The sequence below is a fragment of the Canis aureus genome, chromosome 34, assembly GCF_053574225.1.
Source record: "Canis aureus isolate CA01 chromosome 34, VMU_Caureus_v.1.0, whole genome shotgun sequence".
NCBI lineage: Eukaryota > Metazoa > Chordata > Mammalia > Carnivora > Canidae > Canis > Canis aureus.
In genome coordinates, this window is record NC_135644.1 from 28253289 (window position 1) to 28277111 (window position 23823).

At 44.0% G+C, this 23823-nt stretch overlaps 1 protein-coding gene across 3 annotated transcripts in view; it reads right to left on the bottom strand.

Moving 5' to 3' along the window:
• GPD2 (glycerol-3-phosphate dehydrogenase 2) overlaps window positions 1–17599 on the bottom strand; it is a 137994-nt gene extending 120395 nt beyond the window's left edge. For 2 of the 3 annotated variants that reach the window (XM_077883475.1, XM_077883472.1), the window contains exon 1: window positions 16788–16887. The gene's annotated coding sequence lies outside the window, so the exon portion shown is untranslated. Of the gene's footprint in view, window positions 1–16787; window positions 16888–17460 lie in introns of those variants that run through there. The other variant, XM_077883474.1, reaches the window with a different exon arrangement.
• Window positions 17600–23823: the final 6224 nt, after the last annotated feature.

The window sequence follows — 23823 nt, forward strand, 5'->3', positions numbered from 1 at the left end:
AACCATCCCCACTTGCCCCTACTCTGTCACAATTCAGTGGTCACATGTAGGAACACTGCTAATGCTCTGTGTCCTTCTAGCAACAGGGTGCTGTCCCCGGCATATTCAAATGCTATCACTGACCGGTCAGGAGAATATTCTCTGCAGAAGGCAGTTGGGGGGATCCCTGGGTGGCTCAGCGGTTTAGCGCCGCCTTCAGCCCAGGGCGTGATCCTGGAGACCCGGGATCAAGTCCCACATCGGGCTCCCTGCATGGAGCCTGCTTCTCCTCTGCCTGTGTCTCTGCCTCTCATTCTCTCTCTCATGAATAAATAAATAAAATCTTAACAAAAAAAAAAAAAAATAGAAGGCAGTTGGAATCAGGGCCATCAGAGACAGACAGCATTGATCTGAATTTCAACTATGCCACTTACTAGCTGTGTGTCTGATGGTGAGCCTCAGCCTTCTCATCCATAAAAATCTCATCTAAGTTAGATTGAGAATTTGAGATAATATAAATATAAAAATACGGTATGAGAAATATATGTAAGAGATGTAAAAATACATGTATGATCAACAACCCTCACTTGCTAATACATAATATTACTGAGCACCTACAAGGGGCTCCCACATGTGCAGGGCCAAATTGGGGTGACAGGTTAGAGAAGAGGACAGAAACAGCCCACCACATGGGGTCATAACCCTGCTGTAGCCTAAGCAACACTTGACTCTGACCAAGCAAGCACACTTAAGACTCACACATTAGGGAAATGAATCCTGTTGCTTCCCTGAAAACACTGTAGACAGGCCTCTTCTGGCATCTCTCTAGCATCTCTTCCCAAAATAAATGTGCCCTCAAATAGAAGGTATACTGATATCTGTGGAGTGTTCTCTCAAAAATAAAACGCTATAAAGCCTAACACCTAACGCGGATCTAATTCCAGGCCAAGGGTTACCTGCTGCAGAGGCCACAGGGAAGCAGAGGCTCTTTCACTTTCAATCAGGCTCCAATCACGTGGAGTCCAGTGTTCTTACAGTTATCTCTAGTGGTTCAGTTGATGCATTGAAAACATTCCCCATAAAGAGGCTTGATCAAAGGTTTGTGGCCTGAGTCAACCCAAGTCACTGGGACAACTTTAACCCACCACAGTGGTTTGTTTTTTGTTTTTTCCTCTATTCAGAATGCTTCATATTTATTTTTAGTTCAGAGAGAGTGAAAAATTGCTTTCTGGCCCTATCACAAACCCAGAACACCATCTACCTTAGAGAAAATACTAATATAAAACAAAATGCTATTAAAACAATTAACTGAGTCAATATTTTTTCAAAGAATAAAGATATTTCTCAAGAATGTATCCCTTCTCGGATGATGCCTGGCTCTCAGGATGTAAAAATCTGTACTAAGACTTTGGTTAATCTCACAGCAATAACCTGGGAACAAGGGTCAGTCTCTTTTGGTCATTCATTCAATGCATGTCAGCCGTGCCCAACAGTCCACTGCATCCCTTAAAATACGTTTACCCATGCCCACAGCCTCCCCGCCATTCCTCCCCCCCCCAGACTCCTCCACCACCATCCTATGCCCCTCTGCCCTCCCTGGCCACTCTTCCTACCCATCTACACTAAGGAGTGACACCCCTACCACCTTGTTTCACACATCACATGTGCCCTTCCTACCCTTCTCTCTCTAGCCTCTTACTGTTCACGTCTGCTTTACATTCTCTCAGTTCTTTGTTACGTATAATTAATCAGTTTGTGTACAATGAAGGAAAGCAAGGTTTGAAGAGACCTAAAAAGAACTGGGCATTTTAACCAAGGTTTCAAAAGGCTCCACAGACCAGTCGCCCAGGTGCAAGCGGGCACTGGAAACCGCCTGACCAATCATGCTGCAACACTACCACAAAATGGCATTTGTCTGATGTTTGTATTCCTCTGTGTGTAACCAAAAAAATAATAATAATTACAACTCAGTGTAAGACAATGATCGTAGTGAGCAAAACCACCGGATAACTTAAATAAATCAAATTCACTGCATAAAAGAAAAAGAACACAGGATTACATCTGCCTCCCATCCTAACTAACTACACGGTCACCAACTTTCTTCTGCATTCATCTTCTGCTTCCTCAGAAAATTTGCCTCCGTTGCTGAAGTAAAGAAAATGAGGATACAGAAACTATAATGTGGATCTCAAAACAGAAAGGCAATATGTAAACTCAAATATGTATTGAATTTTCACTTATTCAACCAACATTCATTGGGCACCTCCTGTATTAAACTGTGAGTAAAGAAAAAATGAATAATTTATAGCTTCTGCCATTAAGGAACTCATAGCTTAGAGAAGATTCTAAAACAATAAAAGTGATACAAATAAGGTTTGGACAAGGGGCTAGGGAGTAATCACCCATGGTAGGGGACATCATCAGGGCAGGTTTGTAGAGGAAGCAATAATTAACTCAAGTGCTGAAGGTTCACAGGGTCCAAGGTAAACACGAGCGAAGACACGGCGGTATGAGTGACTACTGTATTCTCAAGAATAAGGGGGTGCAGTACGGCTGGAGCCGAGGCCAGCGTGCAGGAATCAGGTGAGGAGGTGAGCAGACCACACGGCAAGCAGGAGGGCATCTCTGGAGCTCAAAGGATTTTTGGCTTTTGTCCAGGAGGCAACAGATTGCCAAGGAAGGCTCTGGAGCGTAGTTCTTGGCTGCCGCCTCCGTTATAAAGACTGTGCCTGTCGACTTATACAGGTTACATTAATCCTTGACAACATTCCTAGTAGGATTAGATGGAATCACATTTGAATATCAAAGACCACTCTCCATTCCACGGTCCCTGAAGCAGTGTTTGGAGACACACTAAAAAGGACAGAAGTCTGGGAGCAGGGAAGTCAGGAGACGGATGTGAATACCCAGACACAAACTCCTTGGGGTCCAAATTAAACCAAAGACCGTGACAATGGAGCGGAAAGCACCTACATATGTTTTGGAGGAAAGATTGCTGAGCTGACTGCCGCCAGGAGCAGCTCCCCTTAGCTCCTACCACGTAACGGAAAGCACTTCCCCAGGGACTACACCACCATCTGGGCTTCGAGACACCCTCCGAGCACCTGATGCTTCTGGCCGCTTGTGAGCAACTCCCAAGGAGGCCTTTGTGCTCCAATTGGCCACTGAGCCATCAGGAGTTGCCCTACAGATACTCTGAGGCCTTTGCTCACCCACGACACGCAGTCGGCACCCAGGCTCGCCCAAGACACCCCTGGGACCAATCCCAGCATGCTCCACAATCCTCTCTACCCTGCTCACCACCCGAAGTCCAATCTGCCCCATTTCTCACCTTCTCAGCCCATCTGTCTTCTAGAACTCAAACTCTACCCTCAGCAAACTCCACGATGTCCCATTCTCTGAATGTTCTAAAAACACAGAGAAGGCAAGATTTAACCTGAATTGTGAAGGCTGAAGCCAATGAACACCATCTTCCTAGCACCTCGTCAAGGGGACCCTGTTAATACTCCACACTTAGTCTGATGTCCTGCCACTGTGAACAGGGACGGCTGTGCCCATCCGTAAAATAGCAAAACACCCTTGACCTGGGTAATAACTGGCCCCTTTCTTGGGACCTTCCAATGATTAAGCGATGAAAGAGTTAGAATCTATCTCCCCAAAAGTCTTCCCAGGAGGTTGCTGCAGACCAAAGGCTTGCAAATATTATGCCCATTCTATGTGAGTCGTAGACTCTGAGTAACAGCTCTGATCCAATCACAAAAGTCCCCCAGCCTGGAGATGAAGTCAATGTCTGTCCAGTTCACCTTCCAACTTCCCTATCCTGTTTCAAATCTTACCTACTCTGAAGTTCATGTCTTTAGACCTTTCCACCCATCATCCCTTCTTGCTGTGGCTCCGCCATCTACTGCAGCTTCCCTCATTCACTGATGACCTAAGCACCTGGCCATTTCCTTTCCAAACAGAAGTGTTCTCATTCTTGCTTTCTTCTGCATCTACTCCTACTCTGTAGGAGGAGGTTCCTACATCACCACAGGTGTGGCGATCTCTCGGATTCCACCTCGGCCACCACCCCCACTGTCAGAACCTCTGATACCAGCATCACGAGTACATGCACCAGCTTGGAGATGTCAGCTTCAAGCATCCCACAGCATAAACACTACCTTCTCTTTCTCCAGCTCATCTACTCTGGTTATTTCCATTCTAAAATCTTCCTGGCATCATCTGGCTTTCCAGTCCATTGACCCTTCAATTTTTTCCACTATTAGTTACAACCTCATGTCTCTTCCTGCCCAGCTTAGGGTCAAGGTCCTTCACTGGAACCTCTCTCTTGAAAGCACCCATTCCTCTCTCTTCCAGATTCTTACCTGGCAAATCCTCAAGTTGGTTAAGCCCAACTATCTTCCTGCTCCATACCTCCACCTAACAGCTGAAGAAACTGCCTGGGGAAAAAAACACAACCCCAACTAGCCTCAATTTAAATTCATGGCTGCAAATCTCTAATGGGCAACCTACACTGATTGGCAATTCTACTATATTTCCCCAGGATGTTTCAAAATAGCTATTTCAAGTCTCTCCTTTTCCAAATTCTGTTTTACCTCTCTCCACCCCAACATCATCACACTTCATTAGGAAAGGAGAAGCCATTCTAATAAGAACTTCCCACCACCCAAACCACCACATATCAGCCTCTCTACCCATTCTTTCTGTCCTTCCTAAATGTCCCTGTTTTGTCCCTAAATTTCCGTTCCGTTGTCTTTGGTTTAATTTGGACCCCAAGGAGTTTGTGTCTGGCTATTCACATTCTTTCTACAGTCCTTTCTAAATGTCCCTGTTGCTAATAAGGACTAACCTCTTCATTTGAGCCCTGGATCTCCTTCCTTCCTGGCTCTTCAGGAATTGTACTCTGACAATTATCCAGAATTCTCTGCTGTCTTCATCAGCTTTTCCTCTCTACTTAATCATTCTATCATCTCCTCTCTACTTAAACTCATTCTATTACTCTCTGGTCCTAACAAACCCTTCCCTAGCCAGTATCTCCTTCCAAGAACTTTTCCATCCCTCTGCATCTCTTCACAACAAAAATTTGTGAAAGAGTCATCTGTAAATGTTGTCTCTGCTTACAACTCCATTCAATAAGTTTGTCACAGCCTCGCACTACTTAAACTGTATGTCAAATTGTCAAAATCACAAATGGCCTAATTTTACAAAATGCAATTTCTATTAACTGACACAGTAGAAACAACTCTTTTAAAAACATTTTGAACTCTTAACTTCAGGGATACCACACTCTCCTGATTCCCTCCTATCCCACCGGCAACTCCTTCTTCTCTTCTGACTAACACAGTGCTCCAACGGCACCCTTTTCTCCATATACATACCTTACACACAACATCAGCCAATTCTGTTACTATCTACTTGGAGGTAGCATCAGATTCCGTTGGGTTAAGTGTGTGACTCTTGATTTTGGGTTAGGGCATGATTTTTGGGTGGTGAGATCGAGCCCAGAGTCAGGCTCTGCACTGGGTGTGGAGCCTGCTTAAGATTCTCCCTCTTCCTCTCCCTTAGCCCCTCCCACTTCCAAAAAAAATAGATCTTGAGATAGATAAATTATCCTGAATTATTAGGGTACCTTTCAAATGCAGTCACATATACCTTCGTAAGAAGATGCAAAGGGAGATTTGACACATGTAGAAGAGAAGGCAATGTGACCACAGAGGCAGAGATCACAGGGATGCAGCCACAAGCCACTGAATGCCTAGAGTCACCTGCAGCTGTTAAAAAGGAACATATCCCCCCTAGAATCTCAGAAGGGAGCATAACCTGCCAACACCCTGATTTCAGACCAGTGATTCTGATTTTGGACTTCTGGTCTCCTGAACTAAGAGAGAATAAATTTCTGGGTTTTGGGGTATTTTTAAAGATTTAAAGATTGTATTTACTTATTTGAGAGAGTGTGTGCGAGAGACAGCATGCATGTGAAGGGAGGGACAGAGGGAGAGAGTGTCAAACAGATTTCCTGACGAGTAGGGAGCCGAATGAGGGGCTTGATCCCACATCCCAAGAGATCACGACCTGGGCCAAAACCAAGAGTCTGAGGCCTAAATGACTGAGCCAGCCAGGCAGCCCAAAGTTCTGTTGTTTTAAGCTAATGAGTTTGCTATAATTTGTAACAGTAGATACACATAACTAATACAGACACCTCTCACTCTCGTCCATTAGGTTTCAGGTTTATTTACCTTCTTCTGCCCAACAAATTCATCAAGAATACAATTAGAATTTTGGCACCAGCTATCTTCTTAGCCTGGAATGCTCTGCTCCTTATCTTTGGACAGCTAACTCTTTCTGGTCACTCAGGACCCAGCTCAAATGTCAGCTCTTCCTTCCCAAGCCACCCAAATTCAAAACAACCACATAGTTCTCATCATCTGATATCTCTCTTCTTTATTTAATCGTTATTATTTTCTTCCTTTCCCTCCCTCCCCAAATGAAACTCTACAAACCAAAGACTGTACCTGTTTTATACACCACTGTAATCTTAACTTGTAGAAAAAATGCCTGACATATATTAGGTGAGTGATAAATTTAACAAATGAATGGATGATATAGATGGGGAGAAAGGATGATGGTGCCAATTCAATGAGAGGAGAAACAGCATTAGCATGAGGGTGGAGAGAGATGATGAGTCCTGTCCTGACCGTGGGACATCCAGGTAGAAATGTCTACTGAGTCTGAACTCAGGGAAGAGGTCTGGTTGGAGATGGTGATTTGGGAATTCCCAAAATCAGGGATATGAATAACCTTGGTGGTGCAGAGAGCTTCTACAGTGAGAAGACCATGGACAGGCCCAAGAATTCCAATATTAAGGTGAAGAACCTATTTTTCCAAAGGAGAAACAAGGTGTCATACTAGCCTAGTGAAAGTTAAACTTCACAAAGGAGGGAATGAGCAGAATCACAGACATTTCAAGTAACAAGGTCCCATTGATTCGCCAGTCAGGGGGACACCAATAATCATACAATAACAGATTCTTCTAAGGGACAAGCCCAATTTCCAACAGCTGTGGAGTGAATGGAAGGTGAGGAAATAGAAAACCAATATACACAATATATTTTGGAGAAACATACCTTGAAAGAGAAGAAAGTGAGCATGTAGCTAGAGGGGAATACAGGGTAAGGGAATAGTTTTGGTCTTGTTTGTTTTGTGATGGGAGAATCTTGAGCATTCTTCTAAATATTTAAAATACAGATGAAAATGGAGAAAATCTTTTTTTTTTAAAAGATCTTATTTATTTATTCATGAGAGACACAGGAAGAAGGGCAGGGACAAAGGCAGAGGAAGAAGCAGACTTCCGCGAGGGAGCCCAATGCAGGACTCCATCTGAGGACTCTGGGATCATGCCCTGAGGCGAAGGCAGATGCTCAATCTCTATGCCACCCCAGCATCCCAAAAATAGAGAAATTTCATAGAGAAAGGTAGCTAAAGGAATGGGAGATCTCAGTATTGGTGAAAGCCCCAAATTTGAATAACTCTACCTCTAACTTGGTAGTTAATAATGAAGACCAAAATATTACAGGTTGACATGATTATCTCTTATCTTTGTTTTCTCAGTATATAGGATGCAAAGCACTGTGAAGGGAACAGCTATCTTCACCCAAAACTCACAATCTCTTCTGCTCCCAGATTCACTACATTTTCCAATCTCCCTTGGCTGATAAGTATGACTATGCATCTGATTTCTGGCCAATGGTATGTGCGAGGGAGTGATACATTCATTGCAAGACTAAGTGTTTAAAAAATGGAGATACTTCTCTATCTCCTTCCACTAACTGGATAAAGTTTAAAATAAAGCCCTAAGGAATGGCAGAGTCAATGAAAGGTTCCAGGGTGTCTAAATCATCAAGTGGAGCAAAGTTATTCACCAATCAAAACTATGATATGATCAAGAAATAAACATCTGTCATGTATGTGCTTTTATGTACTCTCAGATCCTTCCAACAGTTTAGTTTACCCAAACCACTAACAATCATCTGATAAAGAAATGCACAAGTCTCTGGAGGCAAGAGAAATAAAAGCAAAAATGAACTCTCAGGACTTCATCAAGACAAAAAGCTTCTGCACAGCAAAGGAAAGTCAACAAAACTAAAGGCAACCAACCAAATGGGAGAAGATATACACAAATGACATAAAAGTTTACTATCATAAAAGGTTAGTATCTGATAAAAGGTTAGTATCAAAATTCTATAAAGAATTTATCAAAGTCAACACCACAAAAACAAACAATCCAGTTTAAAAATGGGCAGATGACATGAATAGACACTTTTCCAAAGAAGACATCCAGATGGCCAACAGACACATGAAAAGATGCTCAACCTCACTCATCATCAGGGAAATACAAATCCAAACCACGGTGAGATACCATCTCACACCTGTCAGAATGGCTAAAATTAACAACTCAGGAAACAAAGATGTTTGTGAGGATATGGAGAAAGGGAAACCCTTTTGTGTTGCTGGCGGGAATGTAAACTGGTGCAGCCACTCTGGAAAACAGCATGGAGGGTCCTCAAAAAGTTAAACATAGAATTACTCTATGACCCAGCAATTGCACCAGTAGGTATTTATCCAAAGGACACAAAAGTGCTGATTGGAAGAGGCACATGCACCCTGATGTCTATAGCAGCATTATCAACAATAGCCAAATTACGGGAAGAGCCCAAATATCCAACAATTGATGAGTGGATAAAGCAGATGTGGTGTATATCTACAACAGACTATTACTCAACCATCAAAAAGAATGAAATCTTGCCATTTGCAATGACATGGATAGAACTAGAGTGTATTATGCTAAGTGAAATAAATCAGTCAGAGAAAGACGTGTATCATATGGTTTCACTCATGTGGAATTTAAGAAACGAAACAGATGAACATAGGGGAAGGGAAGGAAAAATAAGATAAAAACAGAGAAGGAGGCAAACCATAAGACACTCTTAACTATAGAGAACAGACTGTAGGTTGATGGAGGGAGGTGGTCGGGGGATGCACTAGATGGGTGATAGGTATTAAGGTGGGCACTTGTTGTGATGGGCACTGGGTGTTATATGTAAGTGATGAACCACTAAATTCTACTCCTGAAACCAATACTACACTATATGTTAAGTAACTGAATTTAAATATAATAAATAAATTTTAAAATGTAAATCTCATCAGCTCAGTTGGAACTATAAAATGCATTTTATCCTCAGACAGAAATACACATAGGAAAATGGCTTGAAATACTGAAAAATAACAGGACTTGGTTTCGAATCTGGAAATATTTGATGCTTAAGAATATCTGGCAAATATAACCAAATGAATGAATGAATAAGCAGCCAAATAACTTTGCATATTTTCTATGTATTTAAATCAGATTTATTCTTGAACATTATATAATTTCTAATAAAGTATTGAAATGCCATGGCACTCCAGCACAAAAAAATGCACAAGTCAGGTAAAAGGCTCAGAGATAATGCTAAAGGTTGGTAAAACTATGGCAGAAAATGGGAAAAGGTGCTGTCTAAACACAGGTAAAAGAACTGCCTCCTGGCTGATACTGGAGGACATGAATTCGTATGGACCTCCAATATGCATGATTGTGTTCATTTTCCCAGTAGCATTCACAAACCCAGGTGCAAGAGGGGGAAAAGCAGATTAGCACCAGGTCGCAGGTTGTTCCCACACCCATTAACACTAAAGATTTTAACAATGTCACAGGTTCCTAGAAGTTAGATAAAAAAAAAAAAGAATATCATTTTAGGCAGCCATGCTGTGCCATGCATTCGATGTCTGACCAAGTGCAGCATCGCTGGTGAAAACTGCTGAAACCACAGGGTAAAACATTAGGAAGTGGAAGTGTTAAAAGGCAAAGTTCAATGAGTCAAGCAGTGGGATCCAAAGCAGCAAAAAGCAGGAAATACATTACAGAAATCCTGGAAGGATTATCCCTTGATTCTATTCTTTCTTTACAGTTTTCAAGAGAGTTTCAGTCATACCAGGAAATGACTATGCGGCTTTGAGTGAGTCACTTAAGTTCTCTGGAACTGTGTTTCCCCGCTGATATAACAGTTCACTGTTGCTATATGAAATAATGCAAGCCAAGTGCTTAGCACAGTGCCTAGGAAATGGTGATTGCTCAATAAATGATCCTTGTCATTATTAATTGTTATTCATAATAAAAAAGACAGAGTTGGGTTAGATCTCTAAGCTCTTTCCTATTTACAATTGTGAATCTATATTTTTTAAAATAAATATCCCAGGTACTTAATGATGTGCTAGGATGAGGGAAAAGGGTTAATACTAGCAAACACGATGAGAGAAGGAAATGAAAATACACTTGTTATAACAGATCCTTTGAGCATAAGCCAGGAGGGCGCGGCAGAGAATGCAGCATCCTCCGCATATGAAAGCTACGTCTGTAGACACTGGGAGTAAGGAGATTCCAAATCTGGGGAAGAGGCAAAGGTAGGCCCAGAGGAGTAAACAGAATCCAATGAACAAGACTGGCCTAACTTTAGGCAGGACAAGAGTACTAAAATATCCCATGCTTTTATGGGCTTAAAATTCATGCAATCTACCTCCTTTCACAGAGGCAGACACTGAAAGGTGCAGAAACTGACCAAAGCCCCGCTCAAGTGGCTGTACAGTGACTGCGGGGATGCTCAGGGACACGGTCCTCCCCAGAGGCTCCTTCTCTTAGCTTTACATAAATGACAGTCAAGGTTTTGTCCCTTCAGAATCCAGACACTTCTGATAAGGTGACAGGTTAATGTTATCAATCATCTCTTTATAAATTAATTTTCCAGATTCTATTCCGAGAGACTGGATTAGGTGGGCAGGCGGGAGAGAAGAGAGAAATTGATGAAAAGAGGGGAGCCCTCAGTGGCTACTAAATATAAATAACCTCCTCCTTTGCACGTTCCTCCCCTCCTTTCCTTTGGGGATTGCTTTCGTAACTTTGCGTCACCTGCAGTGCTTTCCTTTCCTCCTCCTAAATTCAGTATTTTGGGCTTTTGAAAGTGCCAAACCTGTAAAGAAAAAGGGGAGGCCTGGAAAAGAGAAAACTTAATGTACCCAGTTCATCTGATTACCTGCAATGCACCTGCCTATGTTATCTGCTGTCTAATCATAACCAACCCTTTTCTGTCACATGCTTCCTGAGTAACTAAAGGATAAGGGAATTAACATAAGGCAATAATTTATTCAAAACTATTTATTACATGTTCCCCACACACAAGGCATTTGGCCTAGGCATGTGAAATCTATAAAGTTGCGTAAGATCCAGCCCTTCCCTGCATGATCTGCAGAAAAGGGAATGATACATGTTTTCAAATAATTAGCTTATAGGGCTGGAAATGAGAGACTTTAGAGTGGCATAAAAAGAGTAGTTGAAGGATTTAGGAAATGTACAAAACACTTCTAACTGAAGCAGTTTGGGAAAGCAGCACGCAACTGGTAGCTAGTGGTCAGGACATCCAGGGATTCATAGGATTTCAGAAAGGTGAAGTAGAAGGAACAATATTGGTAGAGAGGCAGCAGTAAGAGTAAGATAGAAGTAGGGAATCCCAAGTAGTCCAGTGTGGCTGGATCACAGGGAAGATCAGGATGCAACCTTGTTACTGGAGCACGACTAGAGAGGTCTATGAATTCAAAGACAAATATTTGGAACTTGATCCAATAGATCAGAGTAGCCCACAGAAGAGTAGAGCAGAAAGTGGTATGATCGAAGTGGTTTTGACACTACCACAATGAAACAAACACCCTTTCTTTATCCAGTTTAAACAACGGAAAATGGCTTCTGAAAACCTAATATGCCAACCTTATTATTTTCATCACTCTCCAAATACACTTGTTTCTGTTGCATATAACCATCTGACTTAAGTGACCACTGGTGGCTTCAAGGTCAGTAATAAAGCTTTCTAAGCATAAGTCACCAAGTCATTCTGGGAGGCCATCTCATTTGATAGTAGCAAATTCTAGAAAACTCGTTTTCAGAAAACAACCTCTTTGTTTTGGTTTGTGGGGTATGCTTTCCCCTCTATAAAACCTTTTTATAGTGGGATGTAAGTGGGTAATCAAATATGAGCTCCCACAGAGGACACATCACTATTTAAAGAATAGGAAGTTTGAAAAATCTAAATTAAAGACATTACTTACAAAGCATCCACACGTTAACAAATCTCACTATTTTTTAAAAATTTTTAAAGAATTATTTATTTTAGAGAGAGTGAAAGAGAAGAGCATGAGCAGGGGAGGGGCAGAGAGAGAAGCAGACTCCCCACTGAGCACAGAGCCTGCCTCAGATGGCGCTGGATCCAAAGATCACCAGATCAAGACCTGAGCCAAAACCGAAGCTGGATGCTTACTGACTGAGCCACCAGGTACCCAGATCTCACTATTAAAAAATTAAGTAAATCAGTAACAATTTTGCCAGAAAAAAAATTTTAATATTCCCAAGTAATGTTTTAAAATTTTGTTAATACATACGTCACAATAAATTTTTTGTTAGGAGGGAAATATTTTCTATTAGTTTTTTCTCACTAATTTTAGTGATCCAACAAAAAACACAGCTTGACCTAATTAAAATCAGAAACCGTGTCTTATCTGCTGCATAAATCAGAACTCTGATTTTGAGAGAACCAACATAAAAATGTCAACTAAAAAATGGAAAAGAAGAGCACAGATACAACCCAGGAAGAAACGTTTAACACAAAGATCCTATAAAAACCTCCAACAAAATTTTAAAATCCTGGAAAACAAGAAAAACAAAAACAAAAACAAAAAAACCCATGGTCACAATCATGTCAGAACACAAAATTAGAGTTCTGGACAAACTCTGACCACACTCAGTACCTAAACATCCTCAGGCATGCAAACCATCAGCCCCTACATTTCCTTTTCCTTAAAACTTCCTGAGATCAATCCCTGGTCAGATACTACAGGAAGAGATCTTCTCTGAAGTTGCTAGATGTCTTGGCTTGCAGCCACCTAGCCCTAGTCTTTCTCATTGAAGTTGAATCTGATCATCTCTCCCTCCCCATTTCTCTCCCCCATCACGTCAACAAGGAAATGTAGAACATGCCCTTCATTAGCAGCTTTGTCCTCTGCAACACAACCCCTACGGTTTCTTAAGGTGTTAAGTCCTGATGGAATCATCTAAGTATTTGGATGAGCATCTAGAAACACATCAATAATCTTCTCAGATAGTTTCACTCACTCCTTCCCTATCTCCAAAAATAACAATCCTAAAATTAGCCAGGTATGGGGGTCCCACACATAATGACTAATTTTCCCCAGAAACATCAGATGAAAAATATATCCCACTACACACAACTGGATAAAGTAACAGGCCATGTGATAGATACATTTTTACAGAAGTGTGTTAAAAGCGTCAAAAATGGAGCGTTACAATTTCTAACTCCAATCCTGAGCTTTAAAACTTCAGAGATACAGTGAAAAGTAATATTTAGTGCATATACAGAATTTTACTTAAGTTTTTAATACATTTCCACAGAAAGTTCATTTTTGAAAGCATAGGATTGTGCTGGCTTTTTAATGCACTGAAATACAAAACAGCAAACATTTTTGATACAATGATGACCTCCTCTTGCTGTGATCCTCCAGAAACTATAGCTTTGTGTTTTTTCACCACAAACTGTCTCAACCACTCGAGCCCAAATTAACATCTCCCCGGCATATCCACACAGTTAAAGCCATTATTCTACCAATGGCTATATGATTATGCAAGATCTTATGCTGGTCCCTAATTGTTTTACCTTGTTAGATAAACTCCCAACTCTCTCAAAAGCAAGACAACCATACTTTCTCTTTTTCTAGCACTTGCTACTATGTAATGCTACACAAGCCTACAGAAAACTTAATTCAAGAAGCCAAGTGTTAAATATACACTTGACCTTTGAACAACGCAGGGGCTGGAGTGCTGAACCCCTGCAGAGCTGAAAATCCACATATAATTTTTGATTCCCCAAAAACTTAATTACTAATAGCCTACTGTTGACCAGAAGCTTTACTGATAACATAAAGAGCTGATTAACACATATATCATACGTTATATTATATACTATATTATAATAAAGTAATCTATAATCTAGAGAATAGAAAATGTTATTAAGAAAATCATAAGGGGCGCCTGGGTGGCTCAGTCAGTTAAGCGGCTGCATTCAGAGTCCTGGGATCGAACCGCCATCAGGCTCTGCTCAGCGGGCAGTCTGCTTCTCCCTCTCCCTGCCGCTCCCCCTGCTTGTGCTTGAGCTCTGTCAAATAAATAAATTTTAAAAATTAAAATAAAAAAATCATAAGGAAGGGAAAATACATTTACAGTGCTGAACTATATTTATTGAAAACACTCCACAGGAGAGTTTGGACCTGGGTGGTCCAGTAGGTTAAGGGTCTGCCTTAGGCTCAGGTCGTGATCCCAAGGTCCTAGGATAGAGCCCCACACATCAGGCTCCCTCCTCCATGGGGGAGCCTGCTTTCCCTCTGCCTGTACCACTCCTCATGCCTGTGTTCTCTCTCTGGCTCACACCCTCTCAAAGAAATAAAATCTTAAAAAAAAAAAAAAAACCCTACATATAAGTGGACCCTCAGAATTCAAATCCATATTGTTCACGGTTGAATGTATTTTCTTTTGTTTTTTTTTTTAAAGATTTGTTTATTTATTTGAGAGAAGGAGAGAGAGTACAAGGAGTGGCAGAGGGAGAGAAAGAATCTCAAGCAGACTCCTGAGTGTGGAACCCAATGTGGAGCTCAATCTGATGAATAAATGAAGTCTTTAAAAAAAATTTGTTTTTAAGTAATTAAAAAATAAAAAGGAAAGGGGTGCCTGGGTGGCATAGTTGGTTAAGCATCTGACTCTTGGTTTTGGATCAGGTCATGATCTCAGGGTCATGAGATGGAGCCCCACATAGTGCTCTGCACTCAGCATGGTCTGCTTGGGATTCTCTGACCCAATGCCCCTCCTACTCCTGCAGGCATGCACGTGTGCACACTCTCTCTCTAATAAATAAATAAATCTTAAAAAAAAAAGGGAGAAATTGGATATTTATCTGGAAATGGTTTCCATCTGTAATAAGGGCTTGTCACTAACCACCTTCCCCCTCAATCACATGCACCAAAATAAAGGAGATCATGCCTGGATAATTCATGCACAACCTGCAGGAGCTAAATCATCTATTCTTTGCCCAAATCTTTCTGTTTTGAATATAAAAAGAAAAATAGACAAGGAAGGAAGTTAGTATTTTGAAGTCTACTACCTAGCAGGTACATCACTAGCAATTTTACATGTGCTGTATCATACATCATTACCTGTATTTTGCTAATGAGACAACTGAGGCTCAGTGAGTTTGAATAGGTTACCTAAGGCCAAAGTGTTATCTTATTCTCTTCCCCTGACTACACTCAGCTGGAGTTTGTCCCACAGTTCAGTCATTCACTGAGAAAATGTTTATTGAGCACTTACTACAAGCTTGTCACCACTCTTAGCATTAGAAATAGAAATACGGGTGAAGCAGACCAACCCTTCCCATGGAATTTACAATCTATTGCTGAAAGACAGAAAACAACCCAACAGAACCATTTCGGAGTCATAATAGTTTGCCAGTGTGGTCTACTTACATTGAGAGTCAAATCTTTTTAAATAACTTTTATGAGATTAGATTAGAACTAAAGGGGGAGGGGTAAAACCCGTGACAATTGGTAACTGTAGGCCTCTGGTCAATTACTGAGCCCCCAACACATCTTTTAATAAATTAGAGAGAGGGGGGCACCCGGGTGGCTCAGTGGGCTACGCGTCTGGCTCAGGTCACCTCAGGGTTGTGACTGTGCGCCCCGAGTCTGGCTCACGGCCGGGCCTGGAGGCTGCTTAAGATTCTCTTTCCCTCTCCGTCTGCCCCTCCCATGACCTCTCGCTCTCTTTCTCTAAAAGAAAACGAAAATCAGAGCGAGAAAAAAGTAGAGCTTTCGTGCAGCTCAGAATCTCTTTACAAAGTGACTGTGTCAGAATGGACAGCTCCACCTCTGCTGTCGGTCAAACCTAAAATTCCATCTTTTATCTTTTACGAAGATAATGCCGCTTTACTTGAAAAGTTGGATTTTACAAACGAAGGGAGTGCTGTAACTTGTAGTCTCATGAGAACACAGGGCTTTCCACATCCGCATCCCAAAGCTCCCGCAAGCCCAGGGCCCTGCGCCGGCCGAGCCTGGCCCCGAGCAGCCCAGGAATAAGCGCAGACCGTGGGCAGGGCTGGAAGTTTCGTCTAAAGCCACCGACCCTGTGAGCACCTTCCTCCCCCACCTGTCCACGGAAGAGAGGTCCTGAGTCCCGAGGCTGCACCACGGGCCGGCGGGCCGACAGCGGCCCCAGGGCGGCGTCCCTAAGGTAGTGCCCCGGGCTCCGCAGCCGGGCGGCGGGAGGGCGCGCTGGGGGGGGGGGGGGGCGCCCCGGGTTCCCCCGCGAACACCTCGGTCCCCGGGGCTGCGAAGGTGCTCCGCGGGGGCCCTCGGGGCCGCAGCTCCGCTCCAGGACCCTCCTCGCCCCGGAGGGGAGCGCCGGCGCCCCGCGGACGAGCCGCAGGCACGAGCCCAGACTTTGCCGCAAACTTTCAATCAGCTGCACCCCCGCCCCCCCGGCTGCAGCGGGCCGGAGCCCCCGGCCGGGCCCTCCTCGGGCGGCCCCCCGCCGCCCCCGCCGCCCCCGCCGCCCCGCCCGGGGCACCAGGGGCGCCAGCCGCGACCCCGGCCGGGCCCCAGGAAGCACACACCTCAGCTCGCTCCTCCGGCGCTAGGGCTCCGCGGCGCGCTCCGTCCCTCCGGCGGGGCGGAGTCTCCGCTCCCCGCTCCCCGCGCCCCCGCCCCCGCCCCGACCCCGCCCGGCCCCGACCCCGCCCCGACCCCGCCCGGCCCGCGGGACGCGGAAGCGGAGGCGGGGCCCGGCCTGCGGCGTCGCCAGCGGCCCGCGGGCCCCGGGTCCCCGCGCCCCGCCCCCCCGCCCGCAGCCCAGGCCAGACAGCCCGCGCCGGGGACCACGGCGCACGGGTCGGGTCGCCCCCGCCCTCCTCACCCCTCCCCCCGCCCCTCCCCCCGCCGCCCACCCCCCGGCCGGCCTCTTGCCCGCCGCGGCCCTCCCTGTCCCCCACCGCGGCCTCCCCATCCTCCCTCCTCCCTCCTCCCCCCGCGGCATGCCCTCCCCTCCCCCCTCGCCGCTCCCCTCCCCTCCCCCCGCGGCCCTCCCCGCCCCCCCCCGCCGGCCTCCCCCCTCCCGCCCCCCCCGCGGCCTCCCCTCCCCTCCCCCCGCGGCCTCCCCTTCCCTGCCCCCCTCGCCGCTCCCCTCCCCTCCCCCCTTCCCTGCCCCCCTCCCCTCCCCTCCCCCCGCGGCCTCCCCCGCCGGGGAGAGCGGAGCCGCTCGGCCTCCTGCACGCGGGCGGGCCTGCTCACCTGAGGCCGCGTCGCCCGCCCCCGCACGTGGCTTCCCCCGTCAGCACAGGGGCCTCCCTGGGCCTAGAAACGCCGCGAGCCCACGGGGTGGGGGGGGCCGGCGACCTGGCGGACCTGGCGGGGGAGCCGCCCGGAGGCCCGGCCCGAGCGCCCGGAGGTGGGAGGCCCGCGCCGGCCGCGGCCCAGCCTCACCCAGGTGGGGGCCGGCCTCGCAGATGCACCCCTAAAGCCGCCCCTGCCCACTGAGCATGCCCAGCTCACCGGGAACCGCAAGTGTCTAGGCAAGCCCAGGTGCACCCAGGGAGGGCGCGGATGGGGTTCAAACGGACCCCATTTCTCCAAGACCTCTCCGCCCACAACCTCTGGGAGTTTTGCAAAACCTTATTTGCAAAATAAGGCCTTTCCAAAGGGAAGGCACCCAAATTAGTTTGAACCCAAATCGCAGTGGATCGCAATGGTGGGTTCTTGTCAGCCAGTTACTGATGAAGTCGCTTACTCAGTCCTTTAAATGCAGCAGAACCATTGTAATGGACGTAAAGGAGGGCGCAGATTCACTGGGTCTCAAATTCATAACTTCGGGAAACCAGTCTATCCAGCGGACAATCCAGTGGTTCTCAAACTTGGGTACATCTTAGAATGGGAAGGAGGGCATTAAAAAGATCTGTCCCAGGTCCCCACTCCCACACCAACTGAATCACTCTGCAAATGGAACATGGAAATCCTTACATTTTAAAACTGGCTCTCGAAGGGCAGCCAAGGGAGCCAGCAGCCCGCCGCATCACCTAAGAACCTAGAAATACAAGTTCTCAGCTCCACTCCCAACTACTTGATTCCTAACTCGGGTTGGGTTGGTGCCGGGCTCTGATTTAACAAGCCCTTCCAGTGATTCTCTTGCACACTAAAGCTCCTGAACGGTTTATAAGCTGCCTCGGGTGATTCTAATGAGAATCCCTGTCATAAACCAATGCTTTCACAGTTTTTCAAATCCCACACATTTATCTAGAAGCACAACATTTTACACAGAAGAGGAATCCTCTGGTTGAATTGAGGTGCTAGTCCTGTCTGTCCTTCCCACTAATTCTCTGAGAACATTTCAGGTCTTGGAAAATGGAGACTACCTATTTACTTTTCTACTCCAGGGCCTAGCACAGTGCCTATAACATAATAGATGTTTCACAAGTATTTATTGATTTGAAATGAACGTTTAGGTGAACAATTTGTTCCGGAACCTATTATGTCTACTGTTTCTCTTACCCACAAATCCTGGTTACCTTGATAGCTAACAAGCCAGTAGGGATTCAGTTCTCAAAAACCCATGACCGTCCATAATGGTCTAAACCCAAGTCAGGCCTTGATGGAACAGAACAAGGGAGAAGGTAGAGGAGTTTGAGGAGCTAAGAAGAGTCAGGAGCATCACACATGATTTCATTTTCCAAAACTGGGGCCCAAAGCAGAAGGACATTAGACATCTGGTGGAATTCAGCAAAGGCATCAAAGGAAAAGGTATGTATGAGAGGGCTTAGGGGAGGAGAGAAGAAACTTACCATGATGAGCCTACCGTGTACTCTGGGTCTTCTTTCTCTAAGCCACCTGTCTCCACTTCCCCATCCTCTGTACACATATGTAATCTCAACTACACCCTTGGAAAATAACTTAAAAATAGAAAATTGTTGGGATGCCTGGGTGGCTCAGTGAGTCCAGGGTTGGATTCTCGCTTCAGGGGTGTGCTTCTCCCTCTACCTGTGTCTCTGCCTCTCTCTGTGTCTCTCAGGAATAAATAAATAAAATATTTTAAAAAATAAAAATAGAAAGTTGTTATAAAAGTTACTTCCAATTACTGCATTAAACACGATAATTTGTCACTATTCAGTATAAGCTTAAATTAGGCATCCACTTGTTCAAGATCAAAGTGTAAAAAAAAAATATTGTGAAGTTTGAAAGATAAGCACTAGATAATTTCAAAATGCAGGAGTAAGTTTCTTTTTTAAAACCCACAGAAACTGGGACACTTGGATGGCTCTGTGGTTGAGTGTCTGCCTTTGGCTCAGGGGGTGACCCTGGGGTCCTGGGATCGAGTCCAGTGTGGGGCTCCCTCCCGGGAACCTGCTTCTCCCTCTGCCTCTGTCTCTGCCTCTCTCTCTGTCTCTCATGAAAACAAATAAAATCTTTAAATATATATATACATGTAAAACCCACAGAAACTTACAAAACCAAAAATTATTCCCTACTTATTCCATCAAGACGTTCTAGAAGGAATACAATATTAAAATAAATTGTTCCTTTTAGCCTTGTACATAACACCCTAAAACTAAAGTAGCTCCCTGCCTTTTTCTGTTCCTTTGTCTTGGAATTCCAGTGGAAGTTTGGTTGCTGATTAGGCCATCTAACAGGAGTATAACTTCCTATATGCTTAAGCAATTTCTTTTTTATTAAGCAATTTCTTTTCACCATTAAGATAATTTGGGGCAAAAGGGGGATAGTCATTAATTTAGGAATATTCTTCAGATTAAATATTACATTAAATCCACAAACAATATACATGTTTTAAAAAGTCTTGCCTACACACATACACTTGCTACAGCTTCTTTTTCCTCATGGAATTAAAACAAAATGAAATAAACAGGCTGAAGGCTAAAAAGGGAAAAACTTAGGGTGTAGGAGGGGAAGCACTTACCATAAGCAATTTAAAAACACAAAGTATTTATTTCAGCAGAAAGCATCTACTAAAGACCAGTATCTCAGGAAAGTTAGAGTCTTAAGTGTTTCTCCTTGTCATCATAAGCATGACTCAGCATTTGGAATGAAATAATGTTTACCGTCTTTCAGATTGAGGGTGTCAAATAACTTTGGTGTCACCTCTTTTCTTGTGTGCCTAAGAAAACTTCAGGACTGCCATGGGTTTTCAGTTTCATATGGCTACCAAAATCTGAAAAGCTGTCCCTTCTTCAATCATTCCTGTCTTACCAAAGCCTGAATTTGCCCACCATTAATTTATCTTGCATTTGTAGTGTTATCAGATGAATTTAGATTATTTCCCATATATTAGTATAACAAAATGAGCAAGTTGTTCCTTTCCCAAGCCTGGAGAGTAGCCTACCTGCTGCTAAGACATGTTAAACACCACTGCCGATGGTGAACTTTCCCCAACACATGGGGGAACCTTCCATTGATGATACTACCATGCACCTTTCATGACCATTTACCATATGCCAAGGGTCAACTGTTTTAGTCTCTGCCCGTTTCTAGAGAGAAATAAATTTTCCCCAAGTGTTGACTGGTCACCAATGTTCATAATAATATTTATGGAATATAAGGATTGAAAGGGTCCATAAATGTTATCAACTCCTACACTTTTTTTGTTTTACAAAGGATGAAACCGAGGCCCTGTAATATTAAGTAACTTACCTAAGGTTACAGGATTAGCCAAACATAGCACCAAGATTAAAATGAGAAACTACTTGGTATAGAGAACAGTGGATGGGCTTCAAGTGCACCCTCTTCTAAGTTCTTTAACCTAAGTTCTCTAGTCTCTGAGAACTTTGCATAATAGGGCACCTTCACACAGTGTTCACTCTGTGCCAGGCCCCAGGCTTAACAAGGTCCATACAATCTTTAATCCTCAAAATAACTCTGGATTTTTTGCTTCTTGATTTTATTTTGTTTCACAAAAATGGGGAAGTTGAAGCACAAAATTGGTAAGTAACATGCACAAGATAACACAGCTAGCAAATGGCCACCCCGGGATCGAGTTGGATAATATATATAAAAGGCTTGACATATAGGTTGTCAACAAAAGTATCACCAATTTCATTTCCCTTCCCTAAGAGTATAAATCAGAGGCATTCTGACTCTTGGTCTAAAATCGGGCCACGGGTTCCCGGGTGGCTCAGCGGTTGAGCATCTGCCTTTGCCTCAGGGCCTGATCCGGGAGTCCTGGGATGGAGTCCTGTATCAGACTTCCTGCGGGGAGCCTGCTTCTCCCTCTGCCTGTGTCTCTGCCTCTCTCTCTCTCTGGGTTTCTAATGAATGAATAAAATCTTTTTATAAATGAATGAATGAATGGATGAATGAATGAATGGATGAATGAATGAATGAATGAATGAATAAAAATAAAATTGGGCCAGACCCCTCTATTCTGAGCTCTGATGGCTGTGTATGCTCACATTTTTCTTCAGTTACCTTATTTTAGTACAGTACCTCTTGACTTATGGTGGGGCGATGTCTCAAACTCATCATAGGTGGGCAAGTATCATACGTTGAAAATGTACGTAATATGCCTAACCCACAAAACACAGCTTGGCCTAATCTACCTTAGACGTGCTAGCAACACTCACATTAGCCTACAGTTGGGCAGAATCATCCAACGCAAAGCTCATTTTACAATAAAACGTCAAAAATCTCCGGTAATGCGTTGAGTACTGTACTGAAGGAGAAACACAGGGTAGCCTAAGCACAACCGTGGCGCAGCCCGGAGCCCCGCAGGCGTCGGGAGGGCCCGACACAGGCCACTGGTCCGAGGAAAATCCAAATTCAAAATCCAAAGCAGGGTTTCTAATGAAGGCTTACCGCTTTTGCACCACGGCAACGTAAAAAAAATCATTAGGTCAAACCATCGTAAATTGGGGACTATGTGTCCTGTACATAATATGGGAAGTACTGGGTGTACCTATAATCCTATGCCTTGTTACAATAGTTACAATCTTCTTAGTTATCTTAAGAAGATAACCAAATATTAAACAAAGACCACAAGTTTACGACTTACAAAGAACAAAAAAACTGATACAGAGTTTCTAAAAGATGAACAATGCCAGCCACAGGGCTGCCAGGTTGAGCATCCGCCTTCAGCCCAGGATGCGATCCTGCAGACCTGGGATCGAGTCCCCATTGGGCTCACTGCTTCTCCCTCTGCCTGTGTCTCTGTCTCTCTCTCTGTCTCTCTCACTGTTTCTCATGAATAAATACATAAAATCTTTTTTTTTGCTACTTTCTTTTTTTTTAAATTTTTATTTATTTATGATAGTCACACAGAGAGAGAGAGAGAGAGGCAGAGACATAGGCAGAGGGAGAAGCAGGCTCCATGCACCGGGAGCCCGACGTGGGATTCGATCCTGGATCTCCAGGATCGCGCCCTGGGCCAAAGGCAGGCGCCAAACCGCTGCGCCACCCAGGGATCCCAAATACATAAAATCTTAAAAAAAAAATTCTGGTCACAAAAATCTTAAATCAAATCCTTAAACGGGACCAGAGCAGTGATGATGAAGCTTTGCAATTTCGTAGACCTCTGCCTAGTTGTTATTTGAATTTTTAAAAGAAGAATTAGAGACTAAAAATAGCCTACAGGAAAATCTTCCCATGTCAGTGATTCTCAAAGAGTTAGGATCAAGAATGAGGTGAATATATGATCCTTGAAAAGATGAAATAAAAATCCTAAATATACTTTTAAATGGGTACTTTAAGTTTTATTTCTGCTTTATAAGAATCTGGGAAAGTATTTTTTAAATAAATTTTTAAAGCATCAATATAAAGTGGCACCAGGAAACTTACTTAGATTTAAAGGCCTTGAGGGTAAAGGAAATGTGAGCTCCTTTCTTAGGCAGGCATCCACTGGGTTCCTAGGACAGAGCACCGCTGAAAACAAGCTTGATGTTGATGATGTAAATTGAATAATGTTGACTCTGGAACACAGCCTCCTATTTAATAGCTGCAGGAAGGTTGTGGGTAAACAGAAATGTCCCAAGAAACTCATGCAGAGAACATGAATAAGTATTAGGTTCTGATGTGGAAGCTGAACCAAAATGGAATATTGGGTTCTTCGGGGTAAATCTGGTGATGATTCAGTGAGAGGCAGCTGAGCCAAGGGTAAGCAGACTGAGAAACCAGAGATTTGTTCAGTTCCACATCTGAATACCTGTTACATAACCTGGAAATGGCTTGGATCTCAGCAGTGATTCGAATAAACTCAACCACTGGTTGTAATGTTATAATGTAATTTGTTTTTAAAAAAAGGAATAAACCTAAACAGCAATAATAGAACAACAAGAGCAGTGGTCAGGGCTCGTGTCTGTGCATGATTAGCTTTAAAATGAGCATGTGGTGTCTTAATTCAGCAGCCTGAAACACGTGGGCAGTGACCTAATTTCTGCCAAGCCAAGAGGAAGGTCTTTACACACAAGGTTACCAGCCAGAGAGTAACAGGTGCTGTTCCCTCCACAAATGCCTTGGCCTCAAGAGTTAATCTCCATTCCTCCTCTATCAGCAAAACCATCACGCAAAGCTGAAAAAAGAATGACAGGAAAGTAGAGAATCTTTGTTCTGTTATCATTGGGTTACATACTGAAGTTTATTTTTTGAAATAGCTCTTCC